We start from the raw sequence: 27,685 nt of genomic DNA, 5'->3' as shown, positions 1-27,685 counted from the left end.
TAACCCCAGCAAGAATGGCCCACATTACAAAATCTCAAAACTGCAGATGCTGGTGCAGATGTGGAGAGAAAAGGAACACTTTTACACTGCTGGTGGGACTGCAAACTAATACAACCTTTTTTGTTTTGCAGTTTTTGGCTGGAGCCAGGTTTGAACCTACCACCTCCAGTATATGGGGCTGGCACCCTACTCCTTTGAGCCACAGGCACCACCCTACCAATACAACCTTTTTTGGAAGGAAGTATGGAAAAACCTCAAAGAACTCAACCTAGACCTCCTCCCCTAGACCTGCAATCCCATCACTAGGCATCCATCCAGAAGAAAAAAAGAACTTTTTATTATAAAGACACTTGTATTACACTGTTTATCACAGCTCAATTTACAATCACTAAAATGTGGAAACAACCTAAATGCCCCTCAACCCAGGAATGGATTGGCAAGCTGTGGTATATGTATACCATGGAATACTATTCAGCCATTAAAAGAAAAGGAGATTTTGCAGTATTTGTATTAACCTGGATGGAGGTAGAACAAATTATTCCTAGTGAAGCATCATAGGAATGGAGAAGCATGAATCCTATGTACTCAATTTTGATATGAGGACAATTAATGACAATGACACAGTGGGAGGTGGGGGAAGGGGCGAGCAGACAGAAAAGGAGGGAGGGGGGTGGGAGAAAGGAAAAGAATAAAAAAATAAAAATCTATTATTTTTTTAAAAAAAGGAATGAGACAGATAGCATGGCCACTGTACAAGGATGACGTGCAAATTCGTAAAGTGTTCCATAAACAACACAATAGTCCATAGGCAAGCAACACTATCACAGATATATATGTGCATACCTGCCGGCCAAAACACCAATCTTCCTTATAGAAACTACCCTACAGATATACCTGCACTTATATGAACTGATACTCAGATAGTTATTCACTGCAACTTAGTAATAGCAAAAGATGGCAAGAATCAAAGATTCTATTCAGGACTGGTTTAATAACTTGGAGATGGCCACATAATGGAATACTGCACAGCACTAAAAAGTAGGAGGCAGTTTTGTGTGTACTGACACAAAGAGCTCATTAAAGTATACCCTTCAAAGTAAAAACAAGGTGCAGAATAACATCTGTTGTCACTTTTCCTAAGAACGAGGAAAAATAAAAAGTGTTTCTAAATTTTTTGAATTTGCATAAACAGTGAAATAATTGCCATGAACCTAATGGGAAACTGTGACCTACAAAAGGCAGAGGAGGGCAGGGTAGATGGGAATGGGCTTGACAGGCAAGATTTTCAAAAGGTACTTGCTTAAAAAAAAGTTTCTTTGTAAGTTATTAAAATCAAATTGTGGAACTGTAAAACTATAAAAAAATCAGAAAACTTTGGTGCACACGAACATCTTTTTCTTTCCATGTACGTTTTCAGTATAATCCAAAGCCAAAAAAAGAAAAGTACGTAGTAAATATTGAGCCAGGTGATAGCGCTAGGCCAAAGCTACTGACCTCCAGGAGGCCAGAAACGAGGCGGCAAAGTCCACTTTGCAGGAAAGAGCTTTCAGAACAGCCTTTACTAAAGCAGGTCTCTGAAGACGAAAGAAGCCAGGCTTTTAGTTTTACTGGATCATTCAATTTCTATAAATACTCTCTTCCAATTAAGCCAATGAATTTACATTTCTTTGCAGCCCGTGCTTTAAAGTGAAGCTCAGATGTCTGCCATAGAATATTTTTCACTGTGCGGTGCTCCTCGCGCTCCTGCCCCCAGCTTTGTTTTAATAAATAAACAATCAGCACACACACCTAATTATAGACCTTAGGAATATAAAATGCCCCAGATCAGACAGGAAATACAACCTGCCCTTCCCCCACATGCTAAATTTGCCTTTTATTTAATTCAAAATGAGGAAATACCTTTAGATAACTGTGTAAAATATACCATATGGAGTATTTATATAAATCAGTCATAGTAACCAAGGTTTTTTAGCACCTCCATGTCTATCTGAAGAAAAGGCAGTGTTTACATATTCTCTAAGACGTCATATTTTAAAAGCACTTCCTGTGTTCAGACTGCTGTGTGTACGTATACAGAGGGTGCCAAAAAATGTATACAAATTTTAAGAATGGAAAAAACTGTATTAAAATTGTAATGCTCAAGTCACATTTGACTTTTCCATTACAACAGACACAAGATAACAAATGTTATCAGAAAATATTGATTTTTTTCCCCCTTTCTTAAAACGTGTACACATTTTTTTTTTTCCTGGCATCCTGTGTGTATGTTTGTGTGTGTGTAAATATAAAATAAAAGCAAACACATTTAACTTACTCTGGGCACATGACAAGGCATGAGAGCTACATTGCCATGATTGGCATACAACAGAGCAAGAAAACAAGTCAGCCACTTTCTCCTGTATAGACTCTCAATGCCAGGAATTTATCAGCAAGCACAGCAACATGCCAGCCTGCACTAGCACTGGCACTCCTTGGAGAGCTGATTATTATTTCCCCTGAGAGGTTTCTAAGCTATGCAGAGAGCACTCATGACAACCAAACCCAAAAGAGCCCACTACAAACTAGGTTTCACCACCGCTTGCTCAGTTTCTGACATTATTACCTGTAATCTAACTGGAGAAGGTGAATAGGGTCGAATAAGTGAAAAACCTTTCATATCAACTCCTAGGAATAAAACTGGAGTAAAATCCTATTCGCTGTGTCATCAGGAAGTGGAGTAGTAAGACCTAGGGACAGAGTGCCTGAGAGAGGGGAATGTACTGACCCGCCCAGCAAGCATCAAGTGTACATCCCACCCAGGAAATAATGAATGTACCCCCTCCCCCCCGACCCTTTAAATCCCCATCTGCCATAACCCACGTGTGGAATTCTTCCCTGGTCAGAGAGTTCACTCCACTTGCACCCAGGTGGAGTAAAGACCACATTTGGCCACACAGAACCAGGACTCCGTTTTCCTTCCATTTCGTGCCTTGGAATACTCGTTCATCTTTGGGTCCTTAACCTCTCAGTGCCAAGAATCACCGGTGCTTCAGTCTTCAACACAGCCCTAACCCTCTGTGTGACCTCGGGCAAGTCTCTTCCCTTCTCTGGGCCTTCATTTGCTCATCTCGAAGATGTGGTGGTGGTACCTGATGTCTCACAAAGGTCTTTGCCAACACTCACAAATTAGAACTTGTCTTTGCTTAATTCTGATAGCTTACTCTGTCACTTGAAAACCCAGCTCACTGGTAAGAATAAATTATGGCAGTGACTACTGGCGATTGTTTACAATGAATGAATGTGTTGTAACCCAACTCATGGGCAAAATGACTTCATGGCCTAATCCCTTAGATTTGTGACTCCTGATTATACAGCAGTCTTTGCACAGATGACATAATATAAAAATAAATTCTCTATTTCATCCTGGCCCTCACCCTTGAGAAGGCTGGATTGGTACAAATCACTGCCATTCAGGGAAAAACAAAAATCCCCAAAGATTGCTGTGGGTCTGTCTGGTGTAGTGATGAAAGGCCTCCAAGACCTGCTCACGTGCACAGAAGAATAAGCAGAAAACGTGGTGGTGTGGGCTTCTGAGTAGTTCCTGTGCAGAGGACTGGGGGTGGGCTGCCTGATAACAAAATGGCAAGACTTGATGGCCCTGTCTGTGTGTTTCTTTCTCTCTCACCTCCCCCGGCAAAAACCCAGCACTGCTTAGCTTCCCTTGGGCAAGAAACCTCACACAAGAGGTAGACCCCTTCCCCACATGTGTCCCAAGCTGTGGAGCACCAGGCATTAGCTCACAATTCCCTTCAGACTGAATGTAACAGGGTAATGTGGAGGTCCCTCCCTCTCCATGCTCTGGGGACCTACCTATTTTCCCTGAGAAGATGCAAGCTAGCATGTTAATCTAATTTATTATACTGCGTCCTGATATCATCCAAGACAGACCAAAAAAGGGGGGGGGGTGCAGAGGTGGCTCTGTCCACACTGAGGTGGGTCCTGCATTCTGGGTCCCAAGCCTACACCCCTGCACTGCCCGGGCCCACCACAGCCCAGCAGAAAACCCTGCCCAGACCCCACCATGGCCCAGCAGAGAGCCCTGCCCCACACCAAGGAGACACAGCTGCAGTCATACAAGTGGGGAAAAGAAGATTTAAAAAAAAAAAATCATAGGCCGGGCTTGGTGGCTCACACCTGTAATCCCAGCACTCTGGGAGGCTGAGGCAGGTAGGCTGCTTGAGCTCATGCGTTTGAGACCAGCCTGAGCAAAAGTGTGACTCTGTCTGTACAAAAAAAAAAGAAAGAAAGAAAAAAAAAAAAAGAAAAAAGAGAGGCAAGAAGATCGCTTGAGCTCAAGAGTTTGAGGTTGCTGTGAGCTATGACAGCACAGCACTCTACCCAGGGCGACAGCTGGAGAGTCTGTCTAAAAAAAAAAAATAAAATAAAATGGCTCAGCGCCTGTGGCTCAAGCTGCTAAGGCGCCAGCCACATACACCTGAGCTGGCAGGTTAGAATCCAGCCCAGGACGCCAAACAATAATGACGGCTGCAACCAAAAAATAGCTGGGGGTTGTGGTAGGCACCTGTCTGTGGTCCCAGCTACTTGGGAGGCTGAGGCAGGAGACTCGCTTGAACCCAGGAGTTGAAGGTTGCTGTGAGCTGTGATGCCATAGCACTCTATCCAGGGGGACAGCTTGAGGCTCTGTCTCAATAAATAAATAAATAAATAAAATAAAATATAAAACAAACCCTTTCCACACACCATAAAAATAAATCATCTTCTGAGTCTCTAAAGTAGCTGCCATTCTTTGTCAAGATGCAGTAAAACAATGACATTTCATGAAGCAGCTTTTTGTTATAAAGATGTGTTTCTACTTTTAACTTTTTAGTGTTGAGGTATCTATCCTGACAAAAAATAATACAGAGGACAGATTGCAAATTTCACTTTCCATTTCCTTGTCCGCAAATAGGAATTTTTACACTGGGATCAGCAATGATCCTAACCTTAAGGGCTACCTGGGCTGTGTCACACGGTAATACCTGCATGTGTTGAGCAGGCACACCTAATGCCCTCCACGTACTGACTCTCTGCTGTGCTCAACAGTATCATTTCATCTTCCCTTAACTTTTAAATCAGAGTAGAACTTAATGTCAGCTGGAAAATGATAGGTGGAGACGTGAACCCAAGTCTAACACCCAATCTGTAACTACAACAGGTCATCAAATAACCTCATCTTCTTTTGTTGTAAAATTGATGAGAAAAATTAAAAAAAAAAATCAATTCCCAGCCAGGACCACTGTGTCAAGTTTGCCCATTCTCCCCACATCTCTCTGGGTTTTCTTTGGGTCCACTGGATCCAGGCCTGGTTCCACCTGGGGCCCTGAACTGCCAGGATAGGCTCTGGCCATAAGCTAGAACTAGAGTAATTGGGTAAATAACATTCTGTCATCCAGGCTGGAGTGTAGTGGCGCCATTATAATTCACTGAAGCCTCCAATATCTAGGCTTAAGTGATGCTTCTGCTTCAGCTTCCTGAGTAGCTGGGACTGCAGGGGCATGACCATGCCTGGTTAATTAAAAAAAAAAAAATTGTAGGGACAGGGTCTTGCTATATTACCCAGGCTGATATTATATTATTATTTTTTAATTTTTTGAGACAGGAGCCTCAAGCTGTCCCCCTGGGTAGAGTGCTATAGCATCACAGCTCATAGCAACCTCCAATTCCTGGGCTCAAGCGAGTCTCCCGCCTCAGCCTCCTGAGTAGCTGGGACCACAGGCGCCCACCACAAGGCCTGCCCGGCTAATTTTTGGTTGCAGCTGTCATTGTTGTTTGGCAGGCCCGGGCTGGATTCGAATCCGCCACCTTGGGTGTACATGGCTGGTACCTTAGCCACTTGAGCCACAGGCGCTGAGCCCAGGCTGATATTATTAAACTCCTGGCCTGAAGTAATCTCTTGCCTTGGCCTCCCAAAGTGCTGGGATTATAGGCACTAGCCACTGTCCCCAACAGGGTAAAGAACTATCTTACCTGTTTTTATTTATCTTTCTTAAATGTATGCATACCTCATTTTTTATTTCAAAATTTAATACTAGAAGTGTTTTGGTCTTTATTTTAAAGTTTGGTTTTGCTTTTCTGACTAGAAATATACTCTAGGAACTTAACTCTTATTTGTGTCAATTAGCCTGGTGTCAAATTGGTTTTATTACATGTTATTTGGCTGAAAGTCTCAGTTTCTAAGAAGCTACTGATGATGTTAGGTGAGGGTTTACTGTACTGAGCTATATACTGCTTCACAGAGTAATGAGAAAACGAATTCCTCCGTTCTAAGGAAGCACTGTTACAAGATGTACCAATGTTTTATAAGTGGAGCAGATCAATGCTAAGAGACATATGTACAAATGAAAAAAAAAACCCCACATCTTACAAAATGAAGAAAATGTACTCACTCTAATTTTCACAAAGCCTTGCAATCCTGCAAACGAAGATGATGCTGACACTGTTCTGTGTTTGAGTATAGGGTTCTGCTACCACTGCCAGGGATTCTTACACAAGAGCACAACTCACTAGGACCTGCTCCCTGCTCCCTACCCCAACTGAGGGAGAACTTGAGATCCAGAGACTATACTTCGTTCAAGGGTCCAAGGAGTAGCAAGGCCAAAGCAGGTCAGTTCAAAAAGCATGTAACGTGGCTGGGGGTGGTGGCTCATGCCTGTAATCCCAGCACTTTGGGAGGCCAAGGAGGGAGGATTGCTTGGGTCCAGGAGTTCCAGTCCTGCCTGCTCATCTGAAGTCTGTGAGACTTCAGATTTCTACAAAAATTAGAAAAATTAGCTGGGTGTGATGGTGTATGCCTGTGGCCTCAGCTACTTGGGAGGCTGAAGCAAGAGGATCACTTGAACCCAGGAGTTGGGAGGTTGTAGTGAGCTATGATCGTGCCACTGCCCTCCAGCCTGGAAAACAGTGAGACCCTGTCTAAAAAAAAAAAGTGAGACATAATGAGCATTTATTATGTGACTGAAACTGCAGGGCTTGGGGTTAAATAGACGAAACAGCTGGTTTACTGATTGCTGCCCTCAGGAAACCTAACATCAGAACCAAAGCCCAGAGGTCCCAGTCCCACCACACCCATTTCATGATTCAAGGGGACTTCCCAAGACCTTCGGGGTTGACTTGTAACATTTTCCAAGACTTAATAACAAAGTCTTGAGTTGAATGGTTATAAAAATGTGTTTTCTTTGTTGACTTTCCTTTTTGGTCTGTTTGTTTTTCAACATAACATTTCATTTCCAAGGATCTTGCTGTTGGGTGAGGAGGCAAACGAGTTGTGCACAACTGCGAGGCCAGGCATACAGTTTTCTGCTTGTCTTCCACACACACTAACAATAGAGCAAAGAGCAAAGAACCCACCACTCGACCTTTGGTGCAGGTGGAAACTAGTATTTTGTGAGGCCCCACTAGGAATCATAAGAGATACTAGACCTTGTTTCCTGAAGGAATGAACTAAATAGTAGACAAATTTAATTTTCTGAGATGTCAACACTGAAACATGGAATTTTAAAGGATCTGAATGAAGTTTGTTTTACAAATAAAGTAAATGTGAACTTGTTATGAATCAAGAATAGCTAATATTAAAAATCTCTTTGCCCCCAAACCATCATTTCATATCATAAATATGTGACATACACCTACAGAGCAGAAGACATTACAGGGGCACTAACATGTAATTTTTACCTCTGAAAAGCTTGCTATCAAGCTGGGAAGAGCATTTTAACATTTTGAAAGCACGAAACAATAATAAAATACATGACAGGAAGTTAAAGTAAAATAAATGAAATAATTTACTCTTAATTTGCTGGAAGATATGTAATACAGGTACACACAACTGTCAATTTATGTAAGGCAATCATACTACTGGAATTTATATATATCAAGATAGCATCTAAAGCATAGTTTTCAAAAATTGTTATTAATAATCCTAAACTAGGGATTTCGGACCAGAAAAGGTGTGTATTTTATGCAGAGTGAGGTATGAGAAGTTATATGTTGGAATGCAGAATAATTATGTATAGACCCCACAAAATAATTCCAAAAAGAGAATAACAATGAAGACCCAAGAAGGCAGCCATGGACTTTGAGAAGGGGCTGTCGGGGGAGAGAAGCCACAGAGGTGGGAATCTGCTCCCCACTCGCTTTCCTCCCCTGCACCCGGCACCAATTCCTGGGCAGGTCCAGCTTTCTGCGTGGACAGACACACTTCGGTTTCCTCGCCTGCCAAAAGAAGATAATGGTGCCCATGGTCCACCGGCATCACACATTGTTTCAAACGCTAAATTTTAACAATGGATTTGAGGCTGAGCGCCATGACTTAGGCCTATAATCCCAGCACTTTTGGAGGTTGAAGTGGAGGGATTCTGTGAAGCCATGAGTTCGAGACCAGCCTGAGTAACATGGCAAGACCCCATTTCTACTAAAAAAAAAATCGAAAAACTGGATAAGCACAGTGACATATGCCTGTAGTCAGGCAGGAGGATCCCTTGAACCCAGGAGTTGGAGGCTATAGGGAGCTCTGATCGCACCACCGTGCTCCCGCTAAAGGCTTTGCCTACACCAGCCAGTGAAAAGAATCGTTCCAGATATAAATACACACCCAACTACATCTCAAATTGAAGGTATGAAAAGCAATTCCAATAATTCTAAATTTTGCTTCATTTCTTAGAACTACGAAATGATAAACATGCATAAAAAGTTCCATGTTCCAGAAACTCATATCATTCTAAACTTTGCTTTAAGGAATAAAAAGTGCTGAAGTTACTATGATAATGGTGAAATAATATCTGACATGTGAAGAGCCTCTCCTTTGGGTAAGCAGCACAAGATAAATTTTTCATTTAGATCAAGCCACAGCTATTAAGGAAGACGGTTACTAGGAGAGTGCAGACTGTTTCTGGAGGAGGCAGGGCAAGTGTGCTTTGGCGTGCTGGGTCACCTTCGCTCTGTACACAGGTGTGTAACACCTGACCCCACAGCAGAGAAAGCCTTCCAACACCTCGCAAGCAGGCTGGCACATCCAACCAGGCTGAGGACAAAACAAAAAGGCTTCTTTTTCGAACCACAAGGAACAAGAAGGGGCAGGAAGGCCCCGCAGTGAAAAACAGTTATAGGAGACCCAGTGATGAATGAGGATAAGGCCTGGTTAGCAAATTACAGTTGGGTGACATTCAGAGAGAGCAAAACAAGGGTCCTCCCTCCTTCTCATGCAGGGCTAGTGAGAATGTAACATGGTACAGTCAGTGTCAAAAACAGTTTGCCAGCTCTTCACAAAGTTAAATATAGAATTACCATATGACCAACAATTCTACTTCTGGGTATAAACCCACAGAAATCGAAAACAACGACTCAAACAGATATTCATATACCAATGTTCACTGCAGCATTACTCATGACAGCCAAGTGGAGAAACAACCCAAATGTCTACTGGTGATGAAACAAAACGTGGTGTATACAATGAAACATTATTCAATATTATTCGGCCATAAGAAAGAAAACACTTGAACACATTGTGCTAAGCAATGCGCTAAGTGGAATAGGCCAGATAGACAAGGACAAATAGTTTATGATTTGACTTCTATGAGGTACCTAGAATAGTCAAGCTCAGAGAGACACAAAGTAGAATAGAGCTTAGCAAACACTGGAAGAAAGGGGAGGGGAGTTATTACTTAATGGCACAGAGTTCTTATTCGAGATGGTGAAAAAGGTCCTTCTCACCTTCTCTCCATCATGAGAGGGACCCACTTCCAACTCTCTTTAAAAGTGTTTTAAACTTTCTCTTTATTATTCCTAAATAAAATTTCTCTTTGTTACAAAGGAAAAAAAAGACACGGTGAAAACATTTCTGGAGATGGAGAATGGTGATGGCTGCATAACCTTGTAAAATTGTAAATATACCTAAAACTACTAGATTATACATCTAAAAATGGCTGAAATAGTATACTTTGTGTTATGTATGCCCTCCCCCTGCAAGTTCTTCCCTTGTCTGTCCACACTGGACTATGGGGTCTCGTCCCCTCACCTCTGACCGCTTTCCTTCTCTTTGACCATTTGTATACTTTCCCGTTCAAGATGCCCACAGAATTTACTCCTGCTTATTTCTATAAGCTCAGATAACCTGGAAACCAGAGATACGGCTGGAGGTACTGATGTTCCACAGCTAGCTCCTGCTCAAGGCCTCTTCTTCCAAAGGAAAATAGGGCATTCTTAATGAGCATTCACTGAGATGGCAACTCATCAACACTCACATTATTATGCAAAGAAAACTGGGTAGGGCGTCAGCCCCATATACCGAGGATGGCAGGTTCAAACCCGGCCTGGCCAAACTGCAACAAAAAATAGCTGGGCGCTGTGGCAGGCACCTGTAGTCTCAACTACTTGGGAGGCTGAGGCAAGAGAATTGCCTAAGCCCCGGAGTTGGAGGTTGCTGTAAGCTGTGACACCATAGCACTCTACCAAGGGCAATAAAATGAGTGTTTCAAAAAAAATGAAAAAGGAAAGAAAACTTCAGTTTCTCTAGTGCAGCGGTTCTCAACCTGTGGGCCATGACCCACAGGAACTATATTAAAGGGCCACGGCATTAGGAAGGTTGAGAACCACTGCTCTAGTGGGTTGCAGAGAGCAGACCAAATCATAAGTACAAGGGCCGCCCCTCTTTCTCCTGGGATCACTGACTTCCTACCACACCTGAGAGACAGAGGAGTCAAACCTGGTAGGTGCAGAATGGGGAGTCATTCCCTCTCCCTGAGGCAGGGGCCAAGTTCTCCCCTCTCTTTCTTTGTACTGATGGATACATTTCTGCAGTGAGAACCGCCTTGGCTGGAAGTAGGTTGGGGCTAATGAATTCATAGCAGCCATTTGTTTTCTCTGGAACATTCTGGAAAAGTGTTCAAGGTAAGATGATGTTGGCACTACTAACTTATTATACTTTTCTGGATGACTATCATTACAATTTCTTTGTAGAAGTAATATATCTGTCCACAATACACACTGGTTAAGTGTGGAATGAAGAACACAATAAAACAACTTGCTTAAACAAAAGATAAGTTCGAAACGTGAAGAAAAACCAGTTGTTCAATAACACGAGTAAATCTTTGACATATAATAATAAAAGTACAAGAAAGGATGACAAAGGGGGCCAGACAGCAGGTGATGTTGCCACTGAGGTTACAATGCAAGGGGTGAGGGGGGACTTCCTAGAGCTCCAGCAGGCTGAGGGGCCCTGGCTTTCTCCACTGGACTTTACACCCCAAACTCAAACCGACAGAAAGAAAAGGATCAGTACTGTTCACAAACATAAGTATTTCCATTATATATGCATAAATAGCATGAGATTTGTGATAAGTGAAAAAGGAATTCTCTTCTTTTTCCTTTAAGAAAAAAGGAGGAGAAAATGATGGTTGTAGAGGGACACATTATTGCACTTATATGGAAAGACCCACAGACCTAACAGAGAAATGGGCAAACAGATTAATTAAGTAAAATAAAGAAACAAACAAAAAAGGAAGCTTCCTAGCAAGCCTCTTCCCCCTCCCCAAAGAGCAGCTTGCCTCATCAATCCCTGCTGAAAGGTGATCTCTCCATTCTGGAACTCAGTTCAAAATTAGAGCAATTTTGCATTCTGCTTCACACACACAAAGTAGTTCTTTGCTGCTACTTATTTATAATTTAATTCCCATGATGGTTCTAAAAACAAGGGAAGAAATATTTTCAAACAAAAATCATTATTTATACAGCTGGAGTTTCCATTTAGTTAAGAAAATTAGTAGAAAAATGTTTGGTCAGAATTTGAGATAAGTTTTGTACGTTTCACAAAACCTCATACCATCAACTTCCAAATCTCTTTTATTATATTTAAGCCTTCCTCAAAGTCAACAAGGGACACCCCCCCCCCCCCAAAAGCAACTGAATTAATGGGTTCTGACCTGGGCGACTCCTTTGGCCAAGGGTAGGAGATCTTTGAATCAGCAACAAAAATAGCTCAATTAAAATACCATTCAAACATGCAGTTCGTTTTTGTTTGAAAATGGAAACCAGCAACTTGCTTGCATGAGTAAACAGAAGACAATTATTCAGGCTAGGGTCTACAGAGCAGAGCACGGAAGACAGCTGGCAATTATCTGGCTAACTTAACCAGATAATTCATGCCTAAAAATTCACTCTGCTGCCCAAATTGCCCAGATTGGTTATATTCATAGAAGAACTAAAGAGTATAATTACCAAATCTCTTTCCAATCTGTGCTTCCAGGACTGTGCTTAGGTGGGCTGTTTTAAGATGGTGATTGTATAACAAACTATCTTCCATCCTTCAGCCCCAGTAAAAAAGTCAAATTTGACAAATTCAAATATGACAAAGGATTGACAAATTGCACTGGAGGAAATGCTTTGAGTTTATGTACCTGGAGACAAAGCCCGGATGAAGACAGATATAACTGGTAACAAAAGAAATTCTAAAGGAAAGAAACGGAGTAAAAATATAGGAAGAGAAGGTGTAAGATCATGCAAATTAGAGTGTTCAAAATTTAAAAACAACTGTCTTTTTAGCCTAATACCAAAAATATGAGATGAATACCCTTTTGTTTACGTAGCACTTCATACTTGTAAAAAGCCCTCACAATTCATCCTCCCCACTGTGCAAGGTAAGTTGGCTGACTTAAGTATCATTCCCATTTCATGGATTAAGAAAATAGGGCTCTCAGATTTGCTGAAGCTAATGTCAAAGCTGAAACTTAAACCCAAGTCTTCTGGATCACAAGTTTAGTGCCCTTTCCATCATGCCATGCTAAAGTTAACTTAAAGCAAATAACAAATATCACATTACCCAGTCAAATCTGTAGTATTCGCCCTCACAAACAGTCGTAACAGTCACACGTGTCGTTAAATAAATCTTATAACCCAGCACGGCTGGAGAGTACAGGCGGCTAGGAAAGTGGTAATGAGGAAGGCTGCTTCCATTAGTTCTGTATGACCCAGAGCAAGGGATTTCTCTAGGACTCGGCTTTCTAACCAGCAAAGGGAAAGAATGTGATTAGAGAACCTCTTGAGTCCCTCCATATCGAGCTGATTATGAAACCAAGTGGCTTCAGTTCTTCCTGTTCAGGCATACTCAGAATGAAAAGCGGCAATTTTCTTCCTCCTCTGGATATCAGAAGCTTCCCCGAGTCAGCGGCTCTCCATTCTTAACTAAATGAAACTAGTGTTCTAAAAACGTATTCCTACTTTGGCCCAATTGAAGCAGGAAAATAATATAGAAACACTGCAGGACAAACGTTTTTAAGAATATGTCCTGTAGGTTACTATACTATGCTCGTCAGCTCCACTTCCAAACCTGATTTGCATCATCAGCCAATTTTTTACACTCTTAAGATAGATCAGATAGAAACCAGAATAAGAATAGCCTTGCCCTGAATTAAGAAACAAAAACTATTCCTTTTAAATTGATGCCATTTCAAAAGCTATCAAATTTTGCTCAATAACCCATCACCCACAGTCAGCAGTGACTGCTGTTTTAATGTTCCAGATAAGCTAGGTCCAACTGAGAGACTTCTATTTCTCAGTAGTATATTCCACCTGGGAATATTGACTTTAGATGTTTTTTAAAAGTATGAGGGACTTTCCCACTCCCTAAATGGACTTAATTGTTATGCCTTCATACAAGTCCATATTAGAACCTTTCTGAAATTCGATCTTTCCCACTCCTGCCTGGTAATTTTAAGGGAGAGGGAAAAACCAATGCAGGAAAGCATCTGATATACAGACACAGGAAGACAATTGAAAAATCTCCATTCTATCGTAAATGTGCTAAAAGAAAAGTCAAACATTCCTCCGTCCTAAGTCCAAGTCTTTGGTGTACGTGATCGTGATCTTAGTTTGGAAACGTTCCTTCCCCAGGGGAGGTTGGGAGGGCCAGGAAAGCAAGAGCTGTAATAATAGTAATGCTTGCTACTGCTGCTATGCAACAAAGGGCGCCCGATTTTCTTACCTCCTAGTGCCCCTTTAATTGTGATGTTCAGCAATTCAACTAATTTTAGTAATGTTTATTGTTCCTTCTTTTTTATTATTATTTTTGCTTTTTAGACAGGGTCTTGCTCTGTTACTCAGGTTGGAGTGCAGAGGCCTCACCACAGCTCACTGCAATCTGAAACTCCTGGGCTCAAGTGATTCTTCTGCCTCAGCCTCCCTCATAGCTGGGACTACCAGCGAAGGCCAGCATGTCCAACCGACCCTCTCTTTTTATTTTAACAAATTGTCTGGGTCATCAGCTATACGGTTTATTACGTTAAAGCGGTCTGATCTCACTATCAAATCAAAAGGCCAAGCAATACTCAAGGCTCCCACATATTCTGGGCGACTACGACTTTGGGCACACTAAAACCAAGCTGGGTCTTAAGTTCTTCCTGTGTAAAATGGAGACACCACTAAACCACCCCCAAGAGCCACTACTGGGAAGAACAAATAAAAATCACCAAGAAATTTTCTTAAATAATCCAGCAAGGCTTCTTGTCAGGGCTATACCTATTTGCAACTGGGTGCTATGTAGAGCACCTGGGGATGGTGGCACGTGTGTTGGCTCTGGCACCATGTTCCCGTGCCCTGCTCTCCACTCCTGGCCTCCTTGTTTCCCACCCTCCCATCTGCTACGCTCTCACTCCATGCATGTGCCTTCACGGATGCAGAAACCTGGCTTTGCTGTGTTGCCCATTGTGGCTGACAGAGTTTGTTCATACTAGGGATGACCACAGTGTCATAAAGCTTGCAGCAGGGAACAGGGTGTCAGGGCAAGGAAGGATATTCTGGGTTTCTCTCTACGGTTTAGAGAAAGAGCAGCAGAACACCTATGGCAGTAATGAAAACTCCACTGATGTATTTAGATGCTTTTCACGAGTCTAACATTTAAGTGGCGTAGGAAAAAAGAAACTGAGATGTATTTCTTGTACGTTTTTCTTCCAGCACCTCGATATCACAGTTTAAGCCACATTTAATAATACCACAAATCACAGTGTCTTTAAGTTCACAGATTCTTAGATCTTAGAGATCAATCCACCCCCTAATTATACAGAGATCGAAAGTTGTTAAGTAACCAGTCCAAAGTTTCTTGCTCTTTTGTGCTAAGTTCACCAGAAGTCAAGCCAACTCCCACGAGGGCACTACTTTCCTTATACCATAAAATAAATTTGTTCATGGTTATTTTCCTTTAATAAATTCTTGCCACAAGCGAATTTAGGCTGTTTTTAATTAAGGTCTTAACCAAAAGATCGTCTGGAAAGTTCTGTCCCTCCCACAAGGCAGGACAAGCTTATTTTGACCAGCTGTCCTAGGATTTTCTGCTCAATCATCAAAGCTTACAATATTCTCTCAATCATCAAAGCTTACAATATTCTCTCACAGTACTGATAAGGTGAGCACCTCTTCCAATTGAACTATGAAAAAAGAATCTCTTGCAAATGTCCATCCTGAAAGGGGGGAGGGGACCTCAAAGGGAAGCAACAAGCCCAGAGCAGGTCACTTTTGATAGCTAATCTTTGGGGACATAATTGAAGGTGAGGTGACAGGACCTCTGTTTCTACATAATTGTACCAGATATCTGAACCTTTTTCTTGTCATGGATTCTTTTGGTCTCCAGGTGAAGGCTGTGGGTCCCTTTTCTCAGATTAATGTTTTTATACACCTGAAACAGAATACATAGGATCACAAAGGAAACACTGCATGCTGAAAACAGCTGTTCAAAATATTTTTACATGAAATTTATGTACACTAATCAATGTGCTTCTGTGTTAGTGCATTAAATAAAAGGATCCAGCAGCAGGTCAAAAATTCCTGTAATTTTGAAGTCATGATGACCACAAACAACATTTCCAGATCTCAGGAACAAGTGTGTGATGTGATATGAAGACACCCTTGATATCTATGGGTGACAAAGTCACAGAGACTGCCAATTCTCCTGCGGTTTATACTGCCACAGGAGGTTTATACTGCCTACATTCATAATGGAAAGAAATGCTAAATTTCAGTTAGAGGGCAGTAAAAATAAGAAGTCATATCTAGAATGCTATCCAGGGATCCATGTTAAGAACCTGAACTATGAAACCAGCCTATGATCCCTGAAGGTCTGGGTGATCTTTTATAGATCTAATTCCCATAACACACTGCACAAACAGGCACATGTGAGGTAAACTGAGCCAAACTTTCAGTTCTTTAAAATTTTTTTTTTTTATTTGCCAAGCCTAGTTCTGTGGCTTCTTCTTTTTTTTTTTTTTTTATTGAATGGTAACTATGTACATTAATGCACTTCTAGGGTACAGTGTGGGGTTTTCACACACAATCCGAAATACTTCCATCAAACTGGTCAGCACAGCCTTCATGTCATTTTCTCAGTTATTATTTTAAAACATTCACATTCTACTCTTAGAAAGATTCACTTGTACTCCTGTAAGATAAACCTCAGAAGTGATCCCTCCAATCCCCCTCCCTCCACCCTTTCCCCCCTCCCCTCTCCCTCCCCATATTCTTAGGCTATTTGGTTATAGCTTTCATATAAAAGGTATAAATTATCAGTTCTTTAAAATTAAAACACGCACCCACACAACTATTAGAAAGGGTCCGAGGCAGCCTCAAGTAACCTTCCAAACTGCCAAATCTCAGCTAGACCACTCTTTGCCAGCCTACTTCAAGTTCTTCATTCATTCAGCAAATATTTACAGAGCATCAAGTGTCAGGCAACACTCTGGGCTGTGGGTGAACCTAACAGCCTAACTTTATTTATTTATTTGTTTTGAGATAGGTCTCACTACGTCGCCCTGGGTAGAGAGTGCTGTAGTGTCACAGCTCACAGCAACCTCAAACTCTTGGGCTTAAGCAATTCTCTGGCCTCAGTCTCCCGACTAGCTGGGACTATAGGTGCCCACCACAATGCCTGGCTATTTTTTGGTGGCAATTGTCATTGTTGTTTAGCAGGCCCAGGCCGGGCTCGAACCTGCAATGTTCTGTGTATACGGCTGGTGCCCTACTCACTGAGCTACGTGTGCTGAGCCTGAGTCTACCTTTAGATGGTGATGAATGTTAAGAAAATAAAACATGGAGGCTCGGCATCTGTGGCTCAAGTGTCTAAGGCGCCAGCCACATACACTTAAGGTGGAGAGTTTGAATCCAGCCTGGCCCGCCAAACAATAATGACGGCTACAACCCCAAAATAGCCTGGTGTTGTGGTGGGCACCTGTGGTCCCAGCTACCTGGGAGGCTGAGGTAGGAGACTCGCTTGAGCCCAGGAGTTGGAGGTTGCTGTGAGCTGTGATGCCAAAGCACTCTACCCAGGGGGACAGCTTGAGGCGATCTCAAAAAACAAACAAACAAACAAAAAAACATGGAAATAGGATAATGAATGACCTGTAGGATGGACAGTAGCAAGGGCTTTTCTAAAGTGACAATTAAATCAGTGATAATAAGGTGCCAAGGCTTCATGGGAAAATGTGAGGCAACACCATTCTAGGCAGAGGGAATAGCAAGTACAAAGGCCCTGAGGCAGGAAGGAGCTTGGCATAGACCTTTCTTACCTCAGACTCAAACATACAAAATGCTCCCTACTCCTAACACGCCTGCCCACAACCGACCTTTCTGACATTTCCTCATACAAACCTTCAGGTTTCTTCAAGATACCAGAAGAGGCCCTGTTGCTACATCTGCACATACTCCAGGCCACACTGATCTCTCAATCAGAGAACTTCAGGGCAGAAGCTGTTGCATTATCACTACTCCAACCACTCCTTCCGTAACAAGAAACTCAACCCCAACAAAGCAGCATGTTTCCTTTGAACTTGTAAGTTTGCGGTCTGCGCCTTATATCTGTCTCAAACAAACTTGAACTGTTCCCCGCTGATAGATGTCTAATGGTCTTGTCTTCTTTACACTTTAAGCTCCTTCAGGTTAGCAGAAGCCTTGCCGCACGTGTCTTCTCTGGAATTTACAGAGCAGAAGTGAACACCTGACAGAGGCTTGATACCTTTAAAAGAGATGGCCAACTGATGCGATTTGTTTTGAAGTCCACAGACCCACCTTTCCAAAGCCCTACAGTTTTAGACAAGATAGAAAGTTTGTTGAAAACAGCCACAATCTTGAGGCCAGGTAATTATGTTGGGGTAACTATATCCTAGATCAAGATTTTCTTTTTCACAGTTGTTAGGCGCCGAATTATGTCCCTGTGTTGCAGTCACAACCCCCAGTGCAGCAGAATGTTGACTGCATTTGGAGAAAGGACCTTTAAAGAAATTAAGTTAAAATGAAGCCATTGAGATGAGCCCAAATCCAATCTGACTGGTGACTTTGCAAGAAGAGGAAAAGACACCCAGGGTAGGGTGCTTGTGCACAGACGACCACGTGAAGCAGCCGCCTGCGAGCCAAGGAGAGGTCTTGGAGGAAATCCACTCTGCTGACACTGTGATCTCGGACTTCCAGCATCCAGAACTGTGAGAGGATAAGTTCCTGTTATTTAAACCACACAGTCTATGGCACTTTGTTATGGCAGCCCTAGCACACTAATAGGTGTCTAAATTTAGATATTTCCAAAAGCAAAGATAGAGACAAGGACTCGAGGGCAGGTAGTTTACTTGGAAGTGATCCCAGGAGTAGGGAGAATATAGCGGGTGTATTATTTAAGGGTATGTGAGTAGGTCATGGCTGCAGGTAACAGGAGCTCTATTCTTTTGAGGCCTCCCAAGAAGTATTCAGAATGCCCCCAGAAGTGTTCTAGAAGGCAAGATCACTTATCTACTGGCTCCCATTCTCACTGCGTGGAGGGATACCCTTTAGGGTATTAACTCCACTAGCTTGCTTATAGGGTGCAGTACCTGGGGCAGAAGAACTCCCCCCTAGAAGGAAAGCAAAAGGCAGTGCTGGGTGCACCCAGGCAAACATTGTCAGTGGGAGGAAACCTCAGCTCACAGGACACAGGTTGAAAATGCAGGTGGGCCCTGGGGATGAGGTAAGGACCAAGAGGCTAGCAGATCACAGCTGATGCAGCTGGTCCTTCTCCAGAGGCAGAAACATCTTTAAGGTCAGACTCTGGAATGGACTCATTTTGAGGCCACAATGATGTAAAAGTAGGACAGTGCTTTCTTCCCCAAAGGTAGATATATGGCTATCATTAGACAGTGGAGATAAGTGTTGAAGGATAGGTGTTTTGCCATGCTTATTTTCAGCAGATTCTTGTGAATTGTGTGTTTAAAATGAGAATTTGGGTTGGGCTTTTTGTTTGTTTGCTACTTTCCAAAATTAATCTAATTCTTTTCTAATTAACCTGTACTGCTTGTTGGAACTGGCCCTCAGCTCTGATTGAATTCTACTGCTTATGAAAAGCAGACAGAGTTTAGATACTGTAGAATCACCTGACTTAAAGTCTAGGTAATCCCTGAAGCCTACACATAAAAAGGATTCCCTATACCCTTTGGAATTGATGTTAGGTGTCAGATTAAATACGGGACTTTTAAATGTTACCTACATTACTAACTCCAATTTATCCAGCTACCCTGTAAGATCAATAAATGTGATGGTGGTACAGCTTGCTTTACTTACTGCGTTTTTGGTTGTGAAGAAGCTTTTTAGCTTGATCAGATCCCAGTAATGTGTTTTTGGTGTTGCTTCAATTGCCCAGGGGTGTCTTCCTCATAAAATACTCACCCAGGCCGAGTTTTCAAGTGTTTTCTCTGCACTTTCTTCTAGCATTTTTAGTTTCATGTCTTAAGTTTAAATCTTTAATCCAGTGAGAGTCTAACTTAGTTAATGGTGAAAGGTGTGGGTCCAGTTTCAGTCTTCTGCAGGTCACCAGCCAGTTCACCCAGCACCATTTGTTAAATAGGGAATCTTTTCCCCACTGAATGTTTTTAATTGGCTTGTCAAAGATCAAATAACAATAAGTAGCTGGGTTCATCTCTTGGTTCTCTATTCTGTTCCATACATCTACCTCTCTGTTTTTGTGCCAGAACCATGCAGTTTTGATCACTATTGATTTATAGTATAATCTGAGGTCTGGTAGCATAATTCCTCCTGCTTTGTTTTTATCTCTGAATAATGTCTTGGTTATTGGAGGTTTTTTCCTGATTCCATATAAAATGAAGTATTATTTTTTTGAGATCTTTAAAGTATGACAGTGGAGCTTTAATAGGGATTGCATTAAAATTGTATATTGCTTTTGGTGATATGGACGTTTTAGCAATGTTGATTCTTCCCAGCCGTGAGCATGGTATGTTTTTCCATTTGTTAACATCTTCAGCTATTTCTTTCCTTAGAGTTTCATAGTTCTCTTTATAGAGATCTTTCACATCCTTTGTTAGGTAAACTCCCAATTATTTCATCTTCTTTGGCACTACTGTGAAAGGAATAGTGTCCTTGACTATTTTTTCAGAAGATATTTGTAGGTTATGTCTCTGACAAAGGTTAAATAGGTTTAATAACCAGAATACACGGAGAACTCAAAGTATTAGCAAGAAGAGAACTAGTGATCCCATCTCAGGGTGGGCAAGGGACTTGAAGAGAAACTTCTTTGAAGACAGGCGCAAGGCCTATAGACACATCAAAAAATGTTCATCATCCTTACTCATCAGAGAAATGCAAATCAAAACCACTTTGAGATACCATCTAACCCCAGTAAGACTAGCCCACATCACAAAATCCCCAAACCAGAGATGTTGGCGTGGATGTGGAGAAAAGGGAACACTTCTGCACTGCTGGTAGGAATGCAAACTAATACATTCCTTTTGGAAAGATGTTTGGAGATCACTTAGGGATCTAAAAATAGACCTGCCATCGGTCCTTCAATCAATTCCTCTACTAGGTATATATCCAGAAGACCAAAAATCACTCTGTAACAAAGATATTTGCACCAGAATGTTTATTGCAGCCCAATTCATAATTGCTAAGTCATAGAAGAAACCCAAGTGCCCATCGATCCATGAATGGATCAATAAATTGTGGTATATGTACACCATGGAATATTATGCAATCTTAAAGAAAGACGGAGACTTTACCTCTTTCATGTTTACATGGATGGAGCGGCAACATATTCTTCTTAGCAAAGTATCTCAAGAATGGAAAAAAAAGTATCCAATGTACTCAGCCCTACTATGAAACCAATTTATAGCTTTCATATGAAAGCTATAACCCAACTATAGCCCAAGAAGGTGGGAAAGAGGAGGGGGAGGGGAAGGGGGGGAGGCTGGGTGGAGGGAAGGTAATTGGTGGGACCACATCTACAGTGCATTTTACAAGAGTACATGTTAAATTCACCAAGTGTAGAGTACAAATGTCTTAACATAATAACTAAGAAAATGCCACGAAGGCTATGTTAACCAGTTTGATGAAAATATTTCTTTTTTTTTTTTTTTGAGACAAGAGCCTCAAGCTATCCCCCTGGGTAGAGTGCCATGGCATTACAGCTCACAGCAACCTCCAACTCCTGGGCTCAAGCGAGTCTCCTGCCTCCACCTCCCAAGTAGCTGGGACCACAGGCGCCCGCCACAACGCCCGGCTATTTTTTGGTTGCAGCCGTCATTGTTGTTTGGCGGGTCCAGGCTGGGGATTTGAACCCGCCACCTTAGGTGTACATGGCTGGCGCCTTAGCCAGTTGAGCTATAGGCACCGAGCCTGATGAAAATATTTCAAATGGTATATAAAATCAGCACACTGTACCCCATAATTGCATTAATGTACACAGTGATGATTTAATTTAAAAAAAAAATCCCTGAGTCAACGTTACCACAAAATATCACTTCAATTGATATGTTCTCTTTACCATCTGAAAATACAATTTTAGATTTCGACTAAAACTTGGGGATTGGTTTTTTATTAAATTCTACCACTTTACAATAAATTTTATTGTAACACAATATAGTAACTTAAAAGGCAAATGAAAATAAAACATAACATCATTTCTCTGTAAGTGGTAACACTAAAGAAATATAAAAATAAAAATAAATTACCTTCAGCAATTTATTTCCTTTCTTTTGGCAAATTGTTATCTGAGATTTATTACTTGACACTCTCATGAAGTACAACCAAGATAAAGTCATGTAGGGGAATGTCAAACATGAACATGACTTCCTGGTATTTTCCAATTACTCTGGGTCCTATATTTAGGGTTGCTAGATTTTGCATATAAAAATACAAAACACCAGTTAAATTAGAATTTCAGACAAGCAATAATTTTTTATAGTAAGTATATCTCAAATGGGACCTACTTATACCAACAAAGTTATTTGTTGTTTATCTGAAATTCAAATTTAACTTAGCATCCTGTATTCTATCTGGCAACTCTACCTTTTTTTTTTTTTTTTGAGACAGAGTCTCACTATGTCACCCTCAATAAAAATGTCATGGTGTCACAGCTCACAGCAACCTCTAACTCTTGGGCTTCAGCAATTCTCTCGCCTCATCCTCCCAAGTAGCTGGGACTACAGGTGCCCACCACAACACCAGCTATTTTTGTTGTTGTTGTTGTAGTTGTCATTGTTGTTTGGCAGGCCTCGGCTGGGTTCTAACCTGCAGCTCTGGTGTATGTGGTTGGAGCCCTAGTGGCTGAGGCTACAGGTGCCAAGCCAACTCTACCTGTCTTAATAGTCCAGAATGGAAAATTAGCAAAATTAGAATTTAAAAGTAGAATTTATATCTAAAATAAAACTTCTTGGTTTAGCTTTGATTAACCACAGCAGAATATTCCAAGCATGGTGAGTTAGAACGAGCTACCGTGTTAATAGAGAGGATTCTTTTTAGAATTGGTCATTATAACAACTGTAGTAGTTCAATTTGCAAGAAAAAATAAAACACACTACTTTTACCATTCAATAAAATATTAAAATTCCCCTAGGAATCAAAGTGTAAAAACAGAAAGCCAAGTATTATTTATATTAAGAAAGCAATTAAAATGCAATAAGTACACATTTTATTTGTATAGCTTGCCACTGTTTAGTGCTTATAGAAACCAAAACATCAAAGTAGATTAGAATATTGGGGGGGGGGGACACAAAAAAGAAAGTAGTTGAGAAAAATTTGATTGGATCTCAAAGTTTTATATACATACTTCAAGTTAAGTGGAAGAACAGAAATAGCTTCCTCTCTAATTTCCCGCCTCCTTCTCTCACAGTTTGAGAAATGATCCTAGATTTTTTAGGACTTTGAAGATCATTCACATGGAAAACTAAAATACCTGAAGAAAGGTCCCCCCTCATCTGAGGTGGTTACTTCCAAAACTCCCAGGGGATGCCTGAAATCTCAGATAGTACCGAACATTAATATACTACAGTTTTTCCCTACGCTGTATGGAAGGATGTGCTGGACAAAGGGGAGGATTCATGTCCCAGCCAGCACAGTGCAAGATGTCATTACACTTCTCAGAACAGTGCTCAATTTAAAACTTATGAAATGTTTCATTCTGGAATTTTCCAATTTAATATTTTCAGACTTCAGGTAACTGAAACCATGGAATCAGTGGCACAAACGACTATACACCTTGGCTGAGAAGGCTCATATACAGACTTTGAAATTAGGGGAGAAAGATTATCTGCAACAGAAACAGAATTACCTGAGAAGACTTCTTGCTACTAGTGACATGTAGGGCCAGATAATTCTTTGTTGTGAGGAGGGCTGTCATGCATATTGTAGGAGATTTAACAGTATTTCTGGCCTCAGCCCACAAGATGCCCAGTAGCCTGCTATTAAGATAATCAAAACTCCAGACATTGATGAATGTCACCTGGGGGGCAGAATTATCCCCAGTTGAGAACCACTGGTCTAAAAGAACTCTGAATATCTTGGCTTTGCCCTGGCAATTGCATAGTCCTGAGTTCTCAGAAATTTCTAAAAATATTGTAGGGCAGCTTAGAATAACAAAAAGGAAAAAAAAAAGCTGCAGTGAAATTTGCACCAAATCTATGCTGACTAAAATTGTTCTAAATATATTTATGGAACAATTAAAATAAATAGATCTATCTACTTAACTGCCTCTAATTTTCTTTATATACAGGAAGTTGTGTGGCAATACAAGATTTAGACAGGGACTGGTTTTCAGCACGCCCTCTACTCCTGGCTCACCACGTCCAGTAAGTGCAAACCTTTCTGACCCTTTCTGTGTGGCAGACATGCATTTTCCTTCAGTCATCCTCTCCCCAATCAACCCTGAGAGGTAGGTCATGAATCCCGTTACAGATGAGGAAACTCAGGTCTAGAAAAGTGAAATAATAACTTGGCTAGGTGCCCACAGCTTGTAAGATTTTAAACTCAAGTAACTCCAAAGTCTAAGCCCTTAACCATTCCCCTTACTTTGGGGGAAAAGAAAATTACTAAATGTCTGAGCTTGTTTCCTCTCCTATAACTCAGAAATAACATTTCAGTACTTCACAGAGCCTCATTAAGAAGCTAAGGGGGGCAGTTCAGAGTTATTGGCAGGCAGGAACCAAAGTCCTAGCACCCAGCAGGCAGTGACAACCACCTAAGGCTTGGGGCATTTGAGCAGTGCCCATCCCAAAGGCAAGAAGAACCACACCCTAGTCCAGAGATCTACTTTAGAATTTAAAATGAACTGGTGCCAATTTACTTTGAAAAACACACTTTCAGGAATGCAAATGCAAATAATAAATATCTTAAGTAGCCCTTAGGACTTTAAAAAGAGGACTAGTAAGGGACATCAAGTCTGGCAGTGGAAGGGGGGTGGCCAGGAGGGACTAACTCCCATCGTGCCATTTCTCTCCTTGCACAGACCTGAGGTACTTCAAATGGCAGGTCAAAAGCATGGTGGCAGAATGAGAGACCACCTTGGCAGCAAAACCTTCCAACATCCCCAAGAACTCAAAGGCCACAGTCAGTCCCCCCGGCTTAGCAGACAGAATCACAGAAGGCCTGAACAGAAAGGGGCCTTAAATATCATTTATATTTGACAGATAAGAAACTGGGGCCTAAAGGTGCAAACAACTGATCCCACCTCTCCAGACCATGACCCCTGCCGGTCCCGGGTGCCCTAAGTCTGACTAAGCAGCAACCTTGCTGTTGTCCCTGCCCTGGCCAACTCCTCTTCCCTAAGCTGCCTGGTGGTCCTAGTCCAAGTAATTGCCACGCGGTCTGGCCCACCTCCAGCATAATAGAGTCACATCTGTCATGAACCTAGATTTTGTGGGAGCAGTTTCTGGAGCAAATACAAAGTGTTTGGGTAACTCAGTCAATGGAATTTAAGTGAAACATTTAATCTTTTAGTTACAAAGCCTCATTAGGATGAGAAGGAGCTGCAGAAGCCGACATAGGGAGGGTCTGTGATTCCTATTACATGATAAGAAACATAATTAGGCTGGAGTCAGTTTGATGTGCTCAGGGGAGGCAGGCAGCACTGGTGGGGAACATTTCTCTATTATTGATGCAAAAAACAGTGAACCCTATACCTGATAAAGAACTTTTCAATTCTAAATCACTTTAGGACATATTTTATCCCATTTTCTTTCCCCAACACCATAGTGGAGAAAATACTGATAGGTAGGTAGACCATAGACAATTTGAAAGAAAAATGTCTCAACCACAGTTTCATGGAGCCACATTTAGATTCTAGGTCTAATTTCAACAGATATCAGCACAGCCGAGCTACAGTTACAGTGAACAGATCATTTGTCAAGAATGGAAAAAGGCAGGATGCCAGGCAGTTGTATTGGGGTGGGGGGGGGAGGGAGGAAGAAGTGAAAGTATATTTTAAAGGAAATATAAAGGAAAACGAACAAACCGGGCAGAGTTCAAGTTTAAGCCCTGGACATGAGAGAAAGCCTGGACAGCCAAGGCAAAGCCAAGAAAGACTTCAGGGTCATAAGCACAAGTGGGTCCCACAAGACCCACACATGTGGCCATATTCCCAAAGAGAATCTGCGTGGTGCTCAGACAGATGCCACCAACAGGGAGGCTGGGAATAGAGTAGATGTTTCAGACAAGAAACAAGATCGGGGCAGCATGGCTAAATAAGTAACAAAATAATTATTCACCTACCTTACAATCTGGAAAGAAACCCTCTATACTTTCACAAAATTAAGAGTGTAGTCATGCAGTAAAAAGGGGAAGTCTCTGGTTAGATGCCTTCTATTGTATTAATATAATACAAAATTGGGTAATGTGGACCAATAAACTAGTAAGTGAATTATAAAGCAAAACTATGTATTTTTATGAAGGCCTGTAAGATTTAATTTCCCTGTACTCACACTTGCAACTGTCGAAGAAAAGGTAAATTCAAGGACTTAGGATTTGAAAACAAACTTGAATGGCACCCCAAAATGCAAATTAATTACACGCACAGAAGAAACTCACTAAGCATCTAATCATTTATATTCTGGGGTAGTATTTCTGCACAGCTATTCTGTTAGATATTTAAAATTATAATTTCAAATGGACTCATTGTCACAGGCCTCTGGGTCCATTTTACACACAAAATCGATACACTACTCCTAATAAATAGGATTACTTTTCCAAGACTCCCAGCGGGAGCTCAGCAGGACTCCTGTTTGGGAGGCAGCTCTAAAGTTCTCCCATTACTTTCCCGATGTTCACCCCTAAGAACCAATGGAAGGCACCCAAGAGGCTACCACCTGAGTAGGGGGTAGACATACATTATTAGGCAGATGATTTAGACACATGAGTAATGCTCCAGTTTAAATGTTCCTCCACAGCAAAGCATGTCTGGATCCACCAGGGACCTCTGTTCTTCTACTAGCGAGCTAACACATGTTGTGTCTTCCTCAAAAAAATGGAAACTTCCCAGCGTTGGACATACGGATTCTCCCAGCAGATTGCCCCATCCTTAATGTCCAGGGCTGTTCTTCCTCACCTTTGTATTCCACACCACACTCCTTAGGAGAGCATCTTGTTAGGTCTTCACACGCTCTCTGCTCTGTAAATGTCACTGACTGCCCACACGACATGCAGAAGCACCTGACAACACATTGTAGACCCTGGCCTGTTCCTGTCCCATCAGAAAACTCCATGTGTCAAGGTTGCATAATGGTCAAGAGGTTTCAAAATCATCTAGACTTGGTCTGGAACCCTGGTTCTACCAACGTCCAGAAATGCTGCCTTGGACAAATTGCTTAATCACTGACTCTCATTTTCTCATCTACAGAAGCAGGATATTGGCACCAACTCTCAAGGTTTGTTGGATTAGATGAAATAAAAACTATGCTAGTACCATTCCCAGGGCAGAAAACCATCTAGTGAGTGTAGAGAGTTATCTTTCTTATAATCCTAAGCTCATACTGGATGGGAGAAAGAGTCTCACTTGTAAAAATGCAAGAAAGTGTAATTGTGAAAACTGTAATCATAAGGGGAAAAAAGGGGGGGACTGGGCGCAGTGGCTCACACCTGTAATCCTATCTCTCTGGGAGATGGGGGGTGGAATGCCTGAGTTCATGAGTTCAAGACCTGCCTAAGTGAGCAAAAAATGAGCTCCCGTCTCTATTAAAAATAGAAAAATTGAGGCAAGAGGATCACTTGAGCCCAAGTTGGAGGTTGCTGTGAGCTATGATGCCATATCTCTACCCGTGCTGAAAGCTTGAGACTTTATATCAAGAAAAAAAAAAAAAGAATATGAGGAAAGAGGGCAGATTTTCCCTATTTATAATAAAATACACCATAAAGCTACTGCTTTTAAAAGGTGTGC

General features: G+C 41.6%; 1 protein-coding gene and 1 pseudogene across 1 annotated transcript in view; one reads left to right on the top strand and one right to left on the bottom strand.

Annotated features, from left to right (window-relative positions):
• The window catches only part of E2F3 (E2F transcription factor 3), an 88,965-nt gene that overhangs the window by 39,118 nt on the left and 22,162 nt on the right, over positions 1-27,685 (bottom strand). The window lies entirely within an intron of this gene.
• Positions 697-793, top strand: LOC111724815 (annotated as a pseudogene).

Source organism: Otolemur garnettii, unplaced genomic scaffold, assembly GCF_000181295.1.
Source record: "Otolemur garnettii isolate 467f Iridium unplaced genomic scaffold, OtoGar3 scaffold00026, whole genome shotgun sequence".
NCBI classification, from domain to species: domain Eukaryota; kingdom Metazoa; phylum Chordata; class Mammalia; order Primates; family Galagidae; genus Otolemur; species Otolemur garnettii.
The sequence above is the reverse complement of the archived record's forward strand: the minus strand, read 5'-3'. Positions and strand labels throughout refer to the sequence as shown.